The sequence below is a fragment of the Macrotis lagotis genome, chromosome X (assembly GCF_037893015.1).
Source record: "Macrotis lagotis isolate mMagLag1 chromosome X, bilby.v1.9.chrom.fasta, whole genome shotgun sequence".
NCBI lineage: Eukaryota > Metazoa > Chordata > Mammalia > Peramelemorphia > Peramelidae > Macrotis > Macrotis lagotis.
In genome coordinates this window covers 613,249,013-613,267,259 of record NC_133666.1, presented here as the reverse complement: position 1 = coordinate 613,267,259, position 18,247 = coordinate 613,249,013, and the positions used below count along the sequence as shown (strand labels likewise).

The 18,247-nt window shown below is 38.2% G+C and overlaps 1 protein-coding gene across 6 annotated transcripts in view; it reads right to left on the bottom strand.

Annotated features, from left to right (window-relative positions):
* The window catches only part of LOC141499963 (protein tyrosine phosphatase type IVA 3), a 201,421-nt gene that overhangs the window by 107,388 nt on the left and 75,786 nt on the right, over positions 1-18,247 (bottom strand). Inside the window, exon 1 of one of the 6 annotated variants that reach the window (XM_074202787.1) lies at positions 11,462-12,214. The exons of the other annotated variants lie outside the window; for them this stretch is intronic. The gene's annotated coding sequence lies outside the window, so the exon portion shown is untranslated. Of the gene's footprint in view, positions 1-11,461; positions 12,215-18,247 lie in introns of those variants that run through there. 6 annotated transcript variants of the gene reach the window in all.

The following is an 18,247-nucleotide window of genomic DNA, read 5'->3' as shown; positions in this document are numbered from 1 at the left end:
TATGACAAGAAACAGTCCCCAAATGAAGGGCACTCTGCCCAGGTTTTGGCATCACAGGTCATACAGAGGGGTACATACAGAAAAACAGGCTCAGTCACAAAATCAGAAAAAAAATGTCAGTTTAAAGAGACCTCAGAATACAGATAATGTTAGAACTAGAAGAGATCTCAGCACAGGAAACAAAGAATTAAAGAAGTCAAACACAGAGTCTAAAAAAATCTATAGAAGCTAAAAAAAAAAAGCTGAGTCTTAGAACAGAGATGTCAAAGAGAAAGCTTGATAGACAACTAGGTGTGCCCTGGAGGTGTGATTCTGGAGTCAGGAGGACCTGTGTTATTCAAATCCAATCTCAAACAACTGACTCTTAATTAGCTATGTGACCCTGGGCAAGTCGTTTTTACCCCAACTGTATTAAAAAACACCAACAAAAAAAACAAAGCAAAACAACCCCCCCCCCCCAAAGTTTGAAGTAGATTAAAATGTAACTAGAAATTGTTAGGCAAAATGAATAAAAATACAATTGAACATACATTATGTTAAAGTATGATTTCCTAAATCAATACAAGACCCATAGGGATCCTTGTTTATTGTTTCATGATCTCTTTTTCTATCTGAATTTTCTATATGAATTCTACTGTAATAGAATACATAATAATGGAGTTGAAAGGGAACTAAAAAGATAATGTTATAGCTGGATATGAACCTTAGAGACTTCTACAGAGTGTCCACTTAGAATTATGATCATCATCTATAATAAGATGAATGCTAGATTTTAAGTCAGACAATTACTAATCAATTATTAGCTTTCATGATCTTAAATTGTTTAATCTCTCTGGGACTCAGTTTCCCTCATCTGTATAATACAGTCAGACTAGATCTCTAAGGTCCCTTTTAGCTCTTCAATCCTAGCCTGTGGGTTCTGAGATGGAGGGATGGACAGCATTGAATGTGTAGATGAAACAGCTGATAAGTTTAAGGGCTAGTCCCTTTCCAGGGGATAGTTCAATATTTATTAAGCACTTTCCATGATTAAAACACTCTGCTGGACAGGGTGGAAAAGGTGGACTTAATCCATGGCATATGCATCATCAAGAAGATTTCCTCCAGTAGATACATTTATTATGACCTTTTCAATATATCTGTATATTCATTTAATAAAATACAGGCAATCCTAATAGGTATCATGGTAGGTAGGAATGCTGAACATGAGGCAGAAAGATCTGAGTTCAAGTCTGGCTTCAGACACTGTTTAACCCCAGGTAATTACTTAACTACTGTGTGTCTGGAAAATGTAGACAATAAAAGCATAGAAATACTAATAAGTTTCACAAATCTTAAAACATTAAAGCAGACTAGCCACTATTATTCTATATCTACCAGATAGATGTGTGGACTTTCACCAAGACAGTCTTCTGATAAAGCATGAGGTGAAAAGTTGAACCACATTGGGATATTACAAAAAGAGAGATGGATTCCTGAAGACCTATACCAGTGACTTCCTGTATATCTTTGGACAAGTGTCTTTACCTCTCTGGGCTTCAGTTACAACCTCTATCAAACAGGGGCCTTCTTGCCTCAAAGGAATGGCATGTCTATCAAGCAAAAGTTGGAATTCCCTTTTAAATGTACATGCCTAACCCATAATGAGCTGATGACTTAACAGAGATAGAGGTGGCATAATAGATGGCCAGTCGGATTACTTAACCTCTCAAGGCTCTAGACAACAAGAATACTGAATACTAACAATAGTGAAAAGGTACTTTGGTGGAGGGAATTTCCTCATCTAGGACTTTTAAGTACCAATGAAATGAGAGGTTTAGTACTAATCCCCTAATTACTAATTGGAATCCAAAGAAACCGTAGTTTCTGGATCAACTAGGTTTTTAATGGTCTCTCATAGAGTGGGGCCAACCCAAAGACCTTCTACCTAACAGTCAGTGCCATCCCAAAATAAAATGGACTGCCTTCAGTGATAATAAGCCCCCCATCACTAGAAGTGATCAGTCAAGTGCTGAATATCAATATCAAGCAAGATATAAAAGAAATCCACAGCTACAATTCGCTTTGTTGTTCCTCCTTTCGCGATGTGACGACCCACCATCATCTTCACCTAGGAACATCTCTTGTCATAACAAGGGCAGGTGGCTAGATCACAAAGTCCACAGAACAAAAATAATTTTAATTCTAAACTCCTTCTCCTGCTAGAAAAGCAAGGTATTATTTTCTAGAGATCTTGATCATTATCTATAAAATGGGAGATTAAACTAGATCATCTCTAAGAGCCCTTCCGGCTCACAGTCTATGTTGTTAATCAGGCAACAATATTCATCAAATACTTATTAGATGATCATTCTAACATTCTATGTTCTAAGGTCCCTTCCAGTTCACATTCTTTATGTTGAATGAAATGAAAAAGCATTAAGTTTTCGGACAATACTAAGTATCAGAATTAAGACACAAAAGTGAGAGAGTGCTGGTCCTTAAGAATCTAACAGGAGGAGACAGAGGCAGCTAGGTGGCATAGAATACCAGCTAGTGGATAGAATGCCAGTCCTGGAGTCAGGAAGACCTGAGTTCAAATCCAGCCTCTGACACTTGCTAGCTATGTGACCCTGGTCAAGTTACTTAATGCTGTTTGCCTCAGTTTCCTTATCTTAAAATGAGCTGGAGAAGGAATGGCAGACCTCTCCAGAATCTTTACCAAGAAAAGCCCAAATAGGGTCACATAATGTTAGACATGACCAAAAAAGGACTGAACAACAAGGATGAGAAAATAATGAATAATGGGGGGGGGGGTTAATAAGCAAAAAAAAAAAGGAATTTGGGTCTATAGAGTCATGAGGATGGTAAGTTGATTCACGAGGCAGGAGACCCACAGGTTGTTTCCAAAGAAATAGCATAATTTGATTAATGTATCCAGAGCAAGAGATGAGAATCATCAGGGAAGATGATAAAGATAAGCCAGATGGAATATATAATAGGATGGAATGTGATCTTGGTCTAGTCTAAGTTTGCAGTTCACCAATCAAAAGAGCTGAGACCCCTCAGATTTTAAGTTCCTTGAGGGGAAGGACTGTTTTGCCTTTCTTTGCCTTCAAAAGTTAATGACTGGTCCATAGTAAGTACAAAATAGTAGATTGATGAGATATGGCATTTTATTAAGTGCTCACTACAAACCACTGTACTAAGCAAAAAGAAGATTTGCATGCTATTAATATTTTTATTAAATATTTTATTGTTTTATTTTTCCAACTCATTCAACAGTCATTTTTGGCAAGGTTTTAAGCTTTACATTCTTCTTCCTCCCTCCTTTCCCCCCCTCCCAAACAGAAAGCAATCTAATTTTAAGCTATACATATATAACCATGCTAAACATAGATCCAGAAGGAGCTTACATTCTAATGGGAAAGAAATGGAGTTGACAAAGGGATGGGGGAAAAGTGGAATAGTGGCCCACAGAGGGTTAGAGTAAGAACAGCTAGTACAGGAACTTGCTCAAATGAAGGCTGCTGGTTGGAACTCATTATTTGAGGAGGAAGTCCCAGGTGGAAGCATCTGCTGGGGAGGAAGAAGAGTAATACAGAGATCTCTACGCTCTAAGATCCTTTCCAGCTTGGAAATTCTATGCTTTTTGATCTACACTAATATTCATCAAGTCTATCATATTCTTGGAGTCATGAAGACCAAGAAGCAGAATTTGCAGCTCCAAGAAATCTGAGAGTAAAAGGGGGAAAAAAAAATTAAGGAGTTTCACACAATAAGAAGTTTTCAAATGTAAACTACAGGATAACTTCCTGGGGATCTCAGAAAGAGGATTCCTATTCAGGTCTGAATGGGACCTAGTGCCCTCTGAGGCTCCTTCCAGGAGAAAGATCTGTGTCTCTACCTAACCTTGTCACAAGAAGATTGTGGGAAACAACGTCAAAAGAAGAAAAAGGCATAGGGTTGGGAACAGTCAATGAGTCAGTATAAGTGGGACAGCCAGTAAACACTTAAGAAACCACCCAAATACAGAAACCTAAACTCATAAATTAGAATTAAAATTAAAAAAATAAAAAAAGGCTACTGGATTCAAAGTACCTATATCATGCTCACCCTCCCCTCACAGAAAGTGGAAAACTGCCCTGGACTGAAAGAAACAGGAGCCCCAGCGCTGCCACCACAACACTTTCCCTTGTGGAACTTCCAAAAAATGAAGGCCCTAGATTATGGTTCCTACCATCAAAACATCTCAGAGCTAAAAAAAGAATCCATGCACAAGAATGCCCTCTAAATATCTCCAACAGGTAGTCTGATACAAACTCTGCTTGGTAACTCCTAAATAACCCGTTTCCAACCTCAATTCTAATTGGGAAATTATCTTAGACCGGGCTGGACTATCAGACAAAACAATCCATTTCCATGCTTAGTTCTAATTGTTATAAAACTCTATTTTAAGACTGAAGTTCCAATCTGCATAAGTTGAAATATGTAATTTGTATGGACTGTTCTACCTTCAGGGGTTAATGAAGAGTAATCTGTTCCAATTCTCAGCAATCATAATTATCTATTAAATAATAATAATAATAATAAACAATATTTAACAATAGTAAAATAAAAACACCCTACAGCAAAGTGTTTTTCTCATAGCTGCCTTGTCAGGAAAGTCAGGCAGGGATTTCTATATTCATTTTACAGATAGAATATTTGAGGCTTAGTGTAGCAATTTGCTAAAGATCAAACAACTAATTATTAGGAAAGAGACTAAATCTAAGTTTTCCGACTTCCAGTCCAATGTTGTTGTTCCAAAGGGATCTTGTGATTATTCTCTCTTATAAAAAATATATATATTATATATATATATATTTTATATATATATATATACACATATAAAAGTATGAGGATTTAATAAAATCTATAAAAAGCTTTGATCTCTTGTTTCTTATCCCTGAATGTTTTCCAAAAATAATTTGCTGTTTTTCCCATAGAAATCTGTGCATTGAAGTCATTGATCATTGCTGTCTAGAGATAAGGATAGGGACTGAACCTGAGAGAGCAAACTCCCCCAATACACATCAGCTAGAGCTTCCTAGGGCACTGAGAGATGAAGTGACTTACCCAGGATCACACAGCCAATATGTGTCCAAGGCATGACATGAATTCAAGCCTTCCTAGCTCTAAGACCAACTATCCTTCTACTATATCACACTGTATCTTACTAATATTGGTTTCATTTGGAGGATCTTATCTAATCCTTTGTAGAATTGTCTGGCCCACTCATCCTCCGGAGCAGATACTGAGACATAAGCTATGATTATCTTCATGGCAGTACGTCTGCCAAATGTATTTCCCATTATTAAAGAAGGCGTCTAACATAGAGTCCAAACGGAAGAGGGAGGGATAGCTTCCAGATGCTCTGTTATATTTATGGATGACATCGTGCTGACTGTATTAAGCCCTAGTTGATTACTAGGCCTTCTAAATCAGCTCCATAATCACTCAAAAAAAAAAAACCCAATTCATTCTCTAGGACAAGAAAAGTCAAGGAAATGAAGAATGTCATTTTCCAAACTATGATTTGCAGTTGAATGGACAAGACACAGCCTTGGTCCATTGGTTCACATGTCTTGGAAAAACACTACACATGGACAATGAATTCTGCCCAGGGCTGGACAGTGAGAGGCAAGCAGGCTAGAATACCTATGGAAAACATTCCTTTACTTATGAGGAAGCACATCTTCTATCTCTAGGGGGATGGGCAATGGCCTAGAGGTATAGAACCAGATAGGCATTCTATGATCTTACAAGACAAAGCTTCTTAAAGAATGCAAGGTTGGTGAGCAAGATAGATGCAGGGGGAAAAAGATCATCAATAAAATATTTTAAAAGATGTGCAGAGGGAAGAGAGGGGAGATACAGAAAGGGTCAAAAAGATAACTATAGGATACTGACTACTTATTTTAACTGTATGTTGTTATTTATGTTGTTCTTATTTAGAAAACTGCTTTGGGGTTTTCTTAGTAAAATAGTCTATCTAGTTCTCCAGTTCACTTTTACAGATAAGAAAACTGAGGCAAAATGGGTTAAGTGACTTGCCCAGGGTCATTAAGCTCACTTGGGGACTGGCACTCTATCCACTGAAGCACCTACCTGCCCACCTAATTGCAATTCATAGGTCTTTAAATTAAATTATTAAAATAATAATAATAACATTAGCTAGCATTTATATAGCCCTTGCTAAGAGCCAGGTACGGCTAATTATCTCCTTTGATCCTCACAACCACCCTGAGAGCTTTTCTTATTTCTATTTTACAGTTGAGGAAACTGAGGTAAGTAATGGTTAAGTAACTTCTCCAGAGTCACAGAGATAATGTCTGAGATTGGATTTGAACTCACAGCTTACCTGATTCCACATTCAGACCTCTACCCATTTAACCATCATTGTTGATAACTGCTGAAGTCACAATATAAATAAGAATTTTTTTAAAAAGACAATTCTTTTAATGGCACCAAGTTTCTCCCAGACACAAAAACCCATCTTCTTAACTCATAGACTATCAGAGTCATAAAAGTATAGGGTATATCTTCCAAAAGGCAACAGCAAAGCACAGAGTGAATAGATTGTAACATATTATCAAAAAGGTCACAAGAATGATGCCATCTGATAGAAGAACAAAGGAGATGTGAAAAGCAGATGGGAAGGTTATGAGGTAAGGTGGAAGGCTCACTGAGTCTTCAGGTTTGATCAATATTTATGCAATGTCAAAAGAAAGGTCTTCATATTCAGTTGGACTCCCTAAGGCAAATTTATGGGAGGCCATGGCCAAGTTCTATGATTATAATCTACATCATGATAATGAGAAGGCATGGATTTGTTTCTACTGGAAAGAGAAGCCATACTGGTTTGATCACTGATCCACAAAAAGGTCAGGAATTTTTTTTTCAAGTGTCAAGAAATTTTTGCACTCATATCTCATACCACAGGATTCATATGATCAGAGTTGGAAAGCACCTTCAAGACTCCATAGTCCAATTTCTTTGAGGAAACTGAGGCACATGAAGATAATTGAGTCACAAATGTCACAAAAAAATAGTAAGCATCAGAGGAAGGGTTGTTCTTAGAAGATAAATTTGAAAATATAAAGTACTCTAGCAATGTGATCTACTATAACTGTAGTTTAGTACTATTTATGAATTATACCAAGAAATAATACAAATAGGAAATCTGAGTATCAAAAGTCTCAATCTCCAGAAAGACTCAAGGTACCCAGCCTGCCTGTTAATTAAAGGTTAAGTGCATAGTTCACCTGTGTTTGTTTGACCCCAAAAAGCCACCAACACAAGGAAAGCACCAGGCAAAGGACAATTCTCACCTTGGAGAAGACCTCTGGGTAAAAGGCAAACCTTAAAGCACTTTTATAAATACTAGCTATTCTCCTTAATATTAGAGAACCAGAAAATCCCAGAATCTCCAAGCTGAAAGGGGTCAAAAAGGTCTTCTCATTCCACCTGTATATGAACAAAAATTTCTTTTATACTGTCTCTAATGAAGTCTGCTAGTAAAAGCACATCACTTGTGAGGACAGCTCATTCCACTGGGGGACAGCTCTGGTAAAGTGGAAGGTTTTCCTTAGATCAATCTTAGATCGATCTAAACCTATGTAGCTCCAATTCCTCCATCTCCACTTTCCCCCATCTTGGTCCTAGTTCTTCTCCATAGGACCAAGAGAGGGAGTGAGTGAGCTGCACTGAGCCCCAAGATACCTGGACCAACTGGGATACTTAGATGACTGAATATGGGGCTCTAGGATGGGAAGAGGAGGGGAAAAGAGGAGGGTGGAGCTCGCCAGATGCTCCAGGGAAAATCTCCAGGTGCCCGACACCCTAAATAGATCTGGAGTAGCTTTAGTAAAGGGCATGGCCCTCTGGCCTCCCTCTGAGATGGGAGTCATGATGAGGCAGCATTTCAACACAGGCGAGCCCAGGCAGGAGCCTCGGTGGCTCAGCTGCCCCCTCCCCTCCCCAAGGGGGGAGGGGGAGACATGCTCCAATCTGCACAGACTTCCAGACTGAAAATTCAGAAGCACCTGAGACAGTAAAATGAACAGAAAGTAGGCTACAGCATGAACACTGTTAACTCTTCTTCCTTCAACCAACCAAATACTTATCAAACACACAGAATACACAAAGTTAAAAAAAAAAATGACTTTAGTTTTCAAGAAGTTTAGTCTGCCAGGGAACCAACATGTATACAGAGAAGTCTATTCAATCTATATCCTAGGTAACTTGGGAGGGAGAAAGAAGAGAAGAGACATTAGCAGATGGGAAGCATCAGGTTTCATGTAGGAGGTAGTGTTTAAACTGAGCTTTGAAGGAAAATTGGTATCCCAAAATGTATATTCCAGAAATGAGGGAAAGCCTAGGAAGAAAGGCTATTCATCCTCACTTATTCTAAGCCAAAACCTAAGCAATGAGCCACAGGGGTTTGGGTTGGGGGGCTATTACTGGTCAATGACTTTTGTATGGCCACTGGATGCTGAGAACTCTAGAAGAAAGGCTTTGACCAGCTCTGCCTCACCTCCATCCAATTCGCACTCAAGTCAAGACATCACCCTTGTTATATCACTGGTCCATTTGTCTTCTTTGAAAATGAAAGGTAAGGGGCAGCTAGGTGGTCCAGTGGATAGATAACCAGCCCTGGAGTCAAGAGGATCTGAGTTCAAATGTGACCTCAGACACTTAATGATTACCTAGCTGTGTGGCCTTGGGCAAGCCTCTTAACCCCATTGCCTTGCAAAAAAAAAATGAAAGGTAAACAACAAAAATGTGGAGGACAGAGATGGGAGATAACAAGTCAAAGGTATGAAACAATAAGATCAGTCAGGTTTTAAACAAAAAGATATGAAGGGAAATTTCAAAAAGATAAATAGGAAGATAAAGATATATATAATATACATAAATATGTGTTATATACATACATATGTATATGTATATGTGTATTCATATGCATATATCAAATTTCCCTGAATATTATTTCCCTTTATATTATTCTACATTTATTATATATTTTATTTATTTATATTTATTATATATTATAAATTATACTATAAAATTTGCTATATAATTTCCTTTTGTATATTTATATTATTTTCTAATAAAAACATACATTTTATATTATATAGATATCAATATTCTATAAAATGTGTGTAATATAAAACTAGAAAAGTAGATTAGAACCAAGCAGAGAAGGGATTTAAATACCAGAGGAGTTTGTTTTTGACACTAGAAATAATAGGGAACTACTGCAGTTTCCTGAGGAGGGATTGACCCAGTCACAGGTATGCTTTAGGAATATATCTCTTGGGCAGATATGTGGAGCATGGGTTGAAGAAGGAAGATCAGAAGCCCTTTTCATTGATTCTAAGCCTTTGGCATCTGTGCCACCCAATGAGTGTACCAGATATAAAAGCAAAATATCAGAGTTTAGACCAAAGCATATTGGAAAAGATGGAGGTACTGAAAGGGACCTCAGAACCCAGAATGCTACAGCTGTGTGAGGACTTAAAAGGGATCAAGGCTACCCCCCTCATTTTACAAAGGTGCCCAGAGAAATTAAGTGACCAACCCCAAAATCACACAGCAAGTCAGAATCCACAAAACCTTAATGTCAGCTCTAGAATGATTTGCACTGTAGCAATCCCCCCAAAAGAGCAGGTATTGTTGTCACTCACCTTCCTACACATTTTGTCTCTTTATAAGTTCTAAAAAAGAAGTTTTTCTCCACATGCTCCCTATCTCCAAACCCCCAGTGCCTGTTACTAGGCTCAACACATAATTAGCTATTTAGCACAATGCCCATTGAATTTAATTGGATTATCTCCTTGTATGTGGGAGGTGTCTCTTCTTTTCCATCTCCCCAAAAGCATGGAGGCATATCTGGCCAACATTGTTGTTTAGGAAAATCCCTGCCAGTTGACTGGGGCAGTGTAAATTTCTTAGGACAGGGAGCTAGTAGGGGAAGAGAGTAATCAATTCAGAATACGAAACCTTATAGTCAAATTGCCACTAGTTCTATGGCATTCAGTTTCCTAATTCATCATATGGGAGAACATTAATATTACTCCTCACTGAGGTTTTGGGAGGGGAAGGGAGGTTAGTCAACTAGTCCCAAAATTTCATCAGTGGCTGAATTTCTCTTGAGGGAATTCCCTCTACCAACACAGATGAAAAATTTAGAATTATATCCTTGGAGACATCAAGAGCATAAGTGAGGAGCCTAATGTCCCTGTGTCAGAGGCCACCTAATTTGAGACTTCTTACTACAGGATTATTGGAGAAGGGGGAAACACAATGCTTTGTAAACCATAAAATAGTATAGTGGGGGTGAACTAGGAATCAGGAGGCCTGTGTTTAAATTCCTGCTTCTATCACTTAACTGACTTTTGCAAATTTGACTAAGTCATCTCTCTGTAACCCTCCATCTCCTCATTGACAGGTAAAATGATGAGGATAATAATTGTAGCACCTACCTCAGTTGTGAGGAAACTGAGAACTCAATCAATCAATAGATATTTCAGTATTTATCCATCAGTTATTTTGTGTTCCCTGATGCTACAGAAATAAATTCCTCAAGGATCTTATATTCTGTGAACCTTAAAAATTAGAGAAATGTGATTTGCTCTCTACAAGGTGTGCCATTATTAACTCAAGAATTGGTTCTGAACTCTAAAGCAGAGTCTACAGACCTTAGTCTAGTTATCCACCAAATTTCCTCCATAATGAAAGTCAATCCTTAAATTTCTTCCACAAAGAGAGTTAACCTTTAAATTTCCTCCACAACTAAAGTTAACCTTTAATGGATCCTAGTAGAAATACTAGGAAAGCATCTTTGGGGAGGTGGGAGGGGTGGCAGAGAGGTACAAATGGATGATACTACCAGGCTAGGCAGGGACTGTCCTTTGCAAGTCTATAGGAATCAAGTTGAAGACATCAAGCTTTCAGTCAACAAATATTCACTGAGCATTCCCAGAGTCATTCTTTTTTGTCAACACTAAGAACTATATAAAGGATAAAGCAGCCCCTCACTGCAGCGTAGATAGGACAATGGTACACAGGCAGGTTCAAATCCCCTTTTGGCTAATTCTCCTCTCACCTAACCACAAGTCCTTTTCATCATCTATCTGAATTACAGCACAATAAACTCCAGAAAGTCCTCCTGCTGCCTCCCTCTCCCCTCAAACTCATCCTTCTCATTGTTGCCCTAATATCTTAGCAAGTAAAATTTGAATTCCTTTGCTAGAATTTAAGGGCTATCATATTCTGGTACCTTCTTATCTTCTTCCATCCCCTTCCCCAAGCACTCTCCCCCTCAAGTAGAACTGGAGGACTGAAAATAATAAATCTAACAATTCTTCAGCATTTTAAGGTTTACAAATCATCTTCCCTATATTATTATCCCATCTGATTCCATTCCCCAACATACCCAGCAATTTCTTGCCTCTACATTATTGCTGTGCCCCATCTTTGTCCATAAAATTCCCCATCCATTCTTTCAGAGATGAGCACAATGACTGTGCCTTCCATGAAACCCCTCCTGACCCTGTTAGTCAGTAATGACCTCACAAAGCACTTTGTCAGCACCTTTGTGATAGACCTATCATTTCACCTTGCTCTACTCAGTTTTGTTTTGCTTTATTTTACTTTGAGATTGTGCCTCCCTAGACTAGAAGTATAGCTGCCTCTCACAGACTCATCCCCACTGTTAATTAGCACAAAATTCGAGTCAAGTCTTAGCCCATTACATTTTTGACCTAGACTGGGTTTGCCCCTCCTCAGCTGGTGGCCCCCACTCATGGGGCCTCACAGTCTTGGAATCGGCTCTAGTATGGATAGATACACCATCAGTTGGAGAACTATGACAGATCAGAATTGATCCAGCACCTCAACTCCCTAGTAGCAAGGATTACAGGAATACACTTTAATAAGCCAGTATCTATCAGGTAGTCATTTATATTTGTTGTTATTGTGGTGGTGATAGTTGAGTCATTTCAATGGTATCCAATTCTTTGTGGCTCTATTTGGAATTTTCTTGGTAAAAATATTAGGGTGGTTCCCATCTCCTTCTTCAACACATGTTATAAAAGAAGAAAGGGAGGCAAACTCAGTTGAAGTGATTTGCCTAGGGTCATACATCTAGTAAGTGTTCCAGGCTGTATCTGCACTCAGATCTTCTTTTCTAATAGTTTGTGCCACTGAGCTATCCTATTCATTTATATTATATATAATATATACATATATATGTATACACTTTATATATTCTCTCTATATAAAATATATAATTCCATATATTACATTCACAGAACTACATGTAATTATTTCTATGGCAGTCAAATGCCTCTGTTAGACTATCAGGTCCAAGAAGTCAAGAACCCAGTTTTGTCTAAACTTTTGTCCCAAGGGGCTATCACAGTCTTCTGCATATAGAGTAGGACTTACTTAATATTTGCTGTGTTAACCTCATTTAAAGATAAGAAAATGGAGTAAGCTTAGTGGTTTGAATGCTGGTCATGGAGCTAGAAAGCAGAATCTGGCCACCCCTAATAAAGTGCCCTTTCTACCACCCCCACTCTGTTCCTCATAATTATCATTCGGAGCATTCCCAGAGTGCTTTTGGGTTCTGCCTCATTTGACCCACATAACAGCCCAGCAAAACTAAGACAGACAAGGATAATTTCCCCCCCCACATTTAAATAGAGAAGCTGAGGCATGGAGATTAAGGATAAGTATGGAACCAAGCTCCTCCTTGGAAAAGACTAAAGGAATTCAGATGCAAGGAAAGAAGACAGGGTCGGTTGCAGTGATCAAGGAAGGCTATCTAGAAGAGGTAGGATTTATTGGGAGTGGACAAGATGTACTATGGCCAAGGAGTCAAGTCAAGTCAACCTTTATTAAGCCTGTGCCATGTGGCAAGCACTCAGTAAACCTGAGGGAGGAGAGGGAGTGATAAGCCAACAATGAGGTACAATCAAGATATATATACAGATCAACTGGAGATAATTTCAGAGGAAAGGCAATGGCAATACACAGTCAAGAGTTGGAGACCAAGTAGGAGACCAAGTAGGCAATGAATCACAGAATACATGGCACAGAGTAAAGTGCAAAAAGACTGGTTAGACTGATGGATTTGAAGTCAAGAGGATATAGGTTCAAATCCTGATTCTATCACATTATTTGTGTGCCCTTGTACATGTCCCTTCAACCTCAATTTCCTTTTCTGCAAAATACAGACATGCATAACCACACAGTCAGATATTTATTCTTGAGCCATTCCTATCCCTCATGGTTTTCCCTGAGGAATATTGGTCCATGGGATCCTATCCATTCCCTCTCATACACCCTTCAAAATCTGCTCATCTAAGATCTAGGTTCCTTGCCTAACTTTTCTCACCTCAATCTCAAAAAAATGACATGGTTAATGCCCTACATTCCCCAGGTTGCCATCATTTCAAAACCAGTATATCCCAACTGACCATAAAAAATGCATAAAATATATATTCTCTTATAACCTTCTGTCTATCTGATTCCCAGGAAAGATGCAGACCTTTTTTTCAGAGCTATATTCAAGACATAGGTCTCATTCTACCACCTCTGTGATAACTTTGAAATCAAATTACCTTGGGGTCTCAGGTTTAAGTCTACATTTGAAGGTCCCTTCTAACTCAGGCCTCCTATGCCCTTAAATCTCTTCTACCTGAGTCTTATAGAAGGCTGTTAAAAATAAAATACAGCTAATAAAATAATAACAATCCCACAACACAATCTCACAACATTAGTAGTCATGCATTTTTATGATTAGTATTACTCTTTTACAAATAAGAAAATGGAGACTTAGGCAAATTAGATGGTTTTCCCATGGTCAGAGAAAAGAAGTAGAAGTCCAACCCAGATGCCCAGCTCAATTTTCATTCCACTATAACATATCCCAAGTAAATATTGTATTTTAGCAAGTGTAAGCAGGAGAAAGGAAGTCTAAGATACCTAGGACTCTGAAAAGGGAAGGTATCAGAGGCTTAACGGTGACAGGAGCTGGTTGTCTTTTTGCCTTAGAAAAGAGACATGAGGGGCGGCTAGGTGGTGTAGTGGATAAAGCACCAGCCTTGGAGTCAGGAGTACCTGGGCTCAAATCCAGTCTCAGACACTTAATAATTACCTAGCTGTGTGGCCTTGGGCAAGCCACTTAACCCCATTTGCCTTGCAAAAACCTAAAAAAACAAACAAACAAAAACAGAAAAGAGACATGAAAAATGTACCTCAGTTCTGCATACCTAGGAGAGGTAAATGCTAAAGGGAAAAAATCTGAGGGTAAATGAAAGGGGTCATTGAAGGTTTATCATGCATTTTTTTTCATAATAACCCTATAAGGAAGGTAAGCCCATATAACAGATGAGAAAACAAGGTAAACTGAAGTAGCATATCTGTAGTCAGACAACTATTCAATCCTAGCATTGGGATTCAATCCCAGGTCTCCTAACTCCTGGTCCAATTCCATTTCTAAATCCAAGAAAACTTCACCCAACTTCCCAATTCTGCCTAAGGGATTAAACACCAGTGAGGGCTGACCACATCAAGGGCAAAGCTCAGAAGTCAAAGAGTTCCCAAAGCAGAGTCTCATTAGAGAGAAACATGAGGGTGCATAGGGTCTGCAATTAGCCTGGATCAGCAAGGAGTCATTGTTCTGGTCCCAACTGGCCCCAATTGCCTAGTCCTTTGAAGAGAGATGAGAATTAAAATCAAAGAGAATCATCTAACCCAAGAGTTCTTAACCTTTTTTGATCTCCACAGACCCTTGTGTCTATCTAGTGAATCCTATGGGCACCCTTTGCATGACTTTATCTCTTAATTTCACAATTGCAGGAAATATTACATTTCAGTTAGAAGTAAGAGAAAATAAAGATGTAGGATTTTGAGGGACCCCCAAAATCTTTGCATGGCCCTAGGTTAAGAACCCCTGATCCATCCAATCATCTCACTGTATAGAAGTAGAAACCAAGTTCCAGAGAGGTGAATTAACTTGCTCTATATCACAAAGGAGATGAAGATAGAGTAGAAAGAATGTGGGTCTTCGGAAGCCCAGGACAGGATTCTTTCTAATGTACTTGCAAGCTATTAAGAGACACACAAATTTCAAAGTTCCAAGAAAACATGATTTCATTGATCTTATTGTTTTCTCTGAACAGCATGGATCTCAGCCTTTCTATACCTGTCCAGCCAATGATGCTGATTCTTACCAGGCTAATTTTCAGAAGATAGACACAGCTTATCAGAGACTTTCTAACTTCTAATACCTGATAAAGCATCTTGCCTTTAAGAGTCCAAGACCACCTCCATGCCACTATAAGGCTTAGAAGGGAGACTTTAGTGGAGTCCGAAAAGGGAAAAGACAAGGAGTCACATGGGGATATAAGAAAGCTTCATCACCTCAATGACTCCTCCTTGCTAAGGATGATTGAGAAAGTGAGAGCTTTCAGGATATATATATTTTTTAATTTGAAAATGTATTTGTTTAGTATTTTAGCTTTCCCTGGATACATGTAAAAATAATTTTTAGCACTCATTTTTAAAACTTTGATTCCTAAATTCTCTCCCTTCCTCCCTAGACACCATCATTGAGAAAGCAAGCAATTTGATAAAGGTTATAAATATGTGTAATCATGCAAAACACTTCTATAGTAGTTCTATTATGAAAGAAAACATAGACCCTAAAAAAAATAAAGTTAAAAAAAGTTATGCTTCAACCTATATTCAAATACCATCAGTTCTTTGGGAACAGATCACATTCTTTATCATAAGTCCTTCAGAATTGTCTTGGGTCATTGTCATTCACAGCTGATCATTCAGGATATCTTCTAATTCAAATCAATAAAACATTTGTTTAGCACATCTTATATACCAAAGACTAGGTAAAAATATTAAACACCTGCTATTCCTTAAACATCAGAAGTATACAGAATATTCCATTGACCATCCCATGACTATTGACCATGACCATGACATCTAATATGTAATCAGCTCTTAGCCTAGTATCTGGTACATTGTTTGTATAATCCAAATACTTAGACCCTTCCTTTCTCTTTCCCTAATTCATCTTCTCGATATTGCTTGTCACTTATGTAAAAAAAGCACAGCTTTGACCCTGGCTGCCCTCCACTCAATCCTGTCAGTGGCTCCTAAGGGCCACTTCAAGTAAGACCTTTCTATTTGAGTTTTGAAGCCACTAGAACCCGAGGGACATAAATATCTCCTCTTCTTTTTCTACCGGCAAGCTTCCTATTCCAATCAGGTAATAATAATAATAATAATAATAATAATAATAATAATAATAATAATAATAATTTTTACATAGTGCTTTAAGGTCTGCAAAGTGTTTTTACATATAGCAACTCATTTTATCCTTATAACAGTTGAGAGGAAGGTGTTACCTGTATCTTCATTTTACAGATGAAGACTGAGGCTACATGACTAATATGAAAATATATTCATCAAGATTATATATAACTTGGGGCGGCTAGGTGACACAGTGGATAAAGCACCGGCCCTTAGAGTCAGGAGTACCTGAGTTCAAATCCAACCTCAGACAATTAATAATTACCTAGCTGTGTGGCCTTAGGCAAGCCACTTAACCCCATTTGCATTGCAAAAAAAATTCTAAAAAAAATTATATATAACCTATATCCAATTGCTCACATGGAGAAGGATAGGGAGGGACATAGAAAAATGTGCAACCTAAAAGCTTACAAAAAGATGAATGGTGAAAATTACCTTTAGGTGTAATTGAAAAAAATAAATTTCAAAGAAACTGAGGCTAACAGAGGTTAAGTGATTTGCTCAGGATCACACAGTTAGGAAGTATGTAAAGTACAATTCAAACTCAAGTCTTCCTGACTCAAGGTCTAATGCTTTATCCCCCTGCACCACCTGGTTACCTCACCTGGCCAGTCTCCTCACTGTCTCTAAAGTCATCAAGCTTGTTTTCAATCCCTGCTTTCTATCATGCTCTCTCCCTTTCTTTTATGTCTCCAGATCTTACCCCTATTTGAAGGACTACTCAAGTCCTAACTTTACCAGAAAGACTTCCTTGGCTAAAATCATAGAATCCCCAAGTCAAAAAAGGACCTTAATTTACATTTGACGCCTCCTAAAAGCACAAATTCTTTATACGATGACCTGGACATGCTAGCCCTTGTTTCAATGACTCCAGAGAAGGACATTTAAAGGTTCCACATTTCTGAACAACTATATTTAACAGAATCAACCAACAAATATTTATTATGCATTATGGAAGGTGCACTTCATAAGGAGTCAAAATTCATTTCCCTCTAACTTCTTCCCATTGGTTCTAGTTCTGCCACTTGGGGCCACACAGAAAAAAAAAAAATTCATTCATAAGTCCAATAACAGTACTTCAGATATCTCAAGATAGCAATCCTGTTTCCCACTACAAGCTTTCTTTTGTCCCACATAGATTCCTTCTTCTCTGAATTCTAAAGCACTTAAAACTCTACATTGAACAATCTGGCTCTTATTTATACAAAACCTTGTCTTGTTTTCTCCTTTCCTGATTTTGAATCTGTCCCTTCCAAAATGATGGTGAACTCTTTGAAGTCAAGGCCCACACTTTCTTCTCTTGCTGATTTACTATGTCCCATCTTGTGACTCAAAAGAAGAAAACAAAGTTTTGAGAAAACAGTGCCTGTTCTCATGGATTAAAAGGATAAGACATATACTACAAATAACTGGACATGAAAGTGCATTAAAGAGATGCAGAGGGGTGGCTAGGTGGCGCAGTGGATAAAGCACCGGCCCTGGAGTCAGGAGTACCTGGGTTCAAATCCAGTCTCAGACAATAATTACCTAGCTGTGTGGCCTTGGGCAAGCCACTTAACCCCACTTGCCTTGCAAAAAACAAACAAACAAAAAACAAAAACAAAGTGATGCAGAATAACATGTTATATGAGGTTCAAGGAGAAGAGTCATTATCAACAGTTAGGAGAAAGAAAGATTTACTGGAGAAGAGTGAGGGATGATATACAAGGAATTTAAAGAGAACGAGCAAAAAAGGATTGAGATGAAAGAACAAAGGTTAAATGAAACAAAACATACATTACGGTATAATATAAAATAAGGTTGACCAGAATTTGGTCCTCGAATGCCAAGCTTAGAAGCTTTTATGTTCTCATAAAACATCAAATGTCAAGGTTAGAAGAAATCT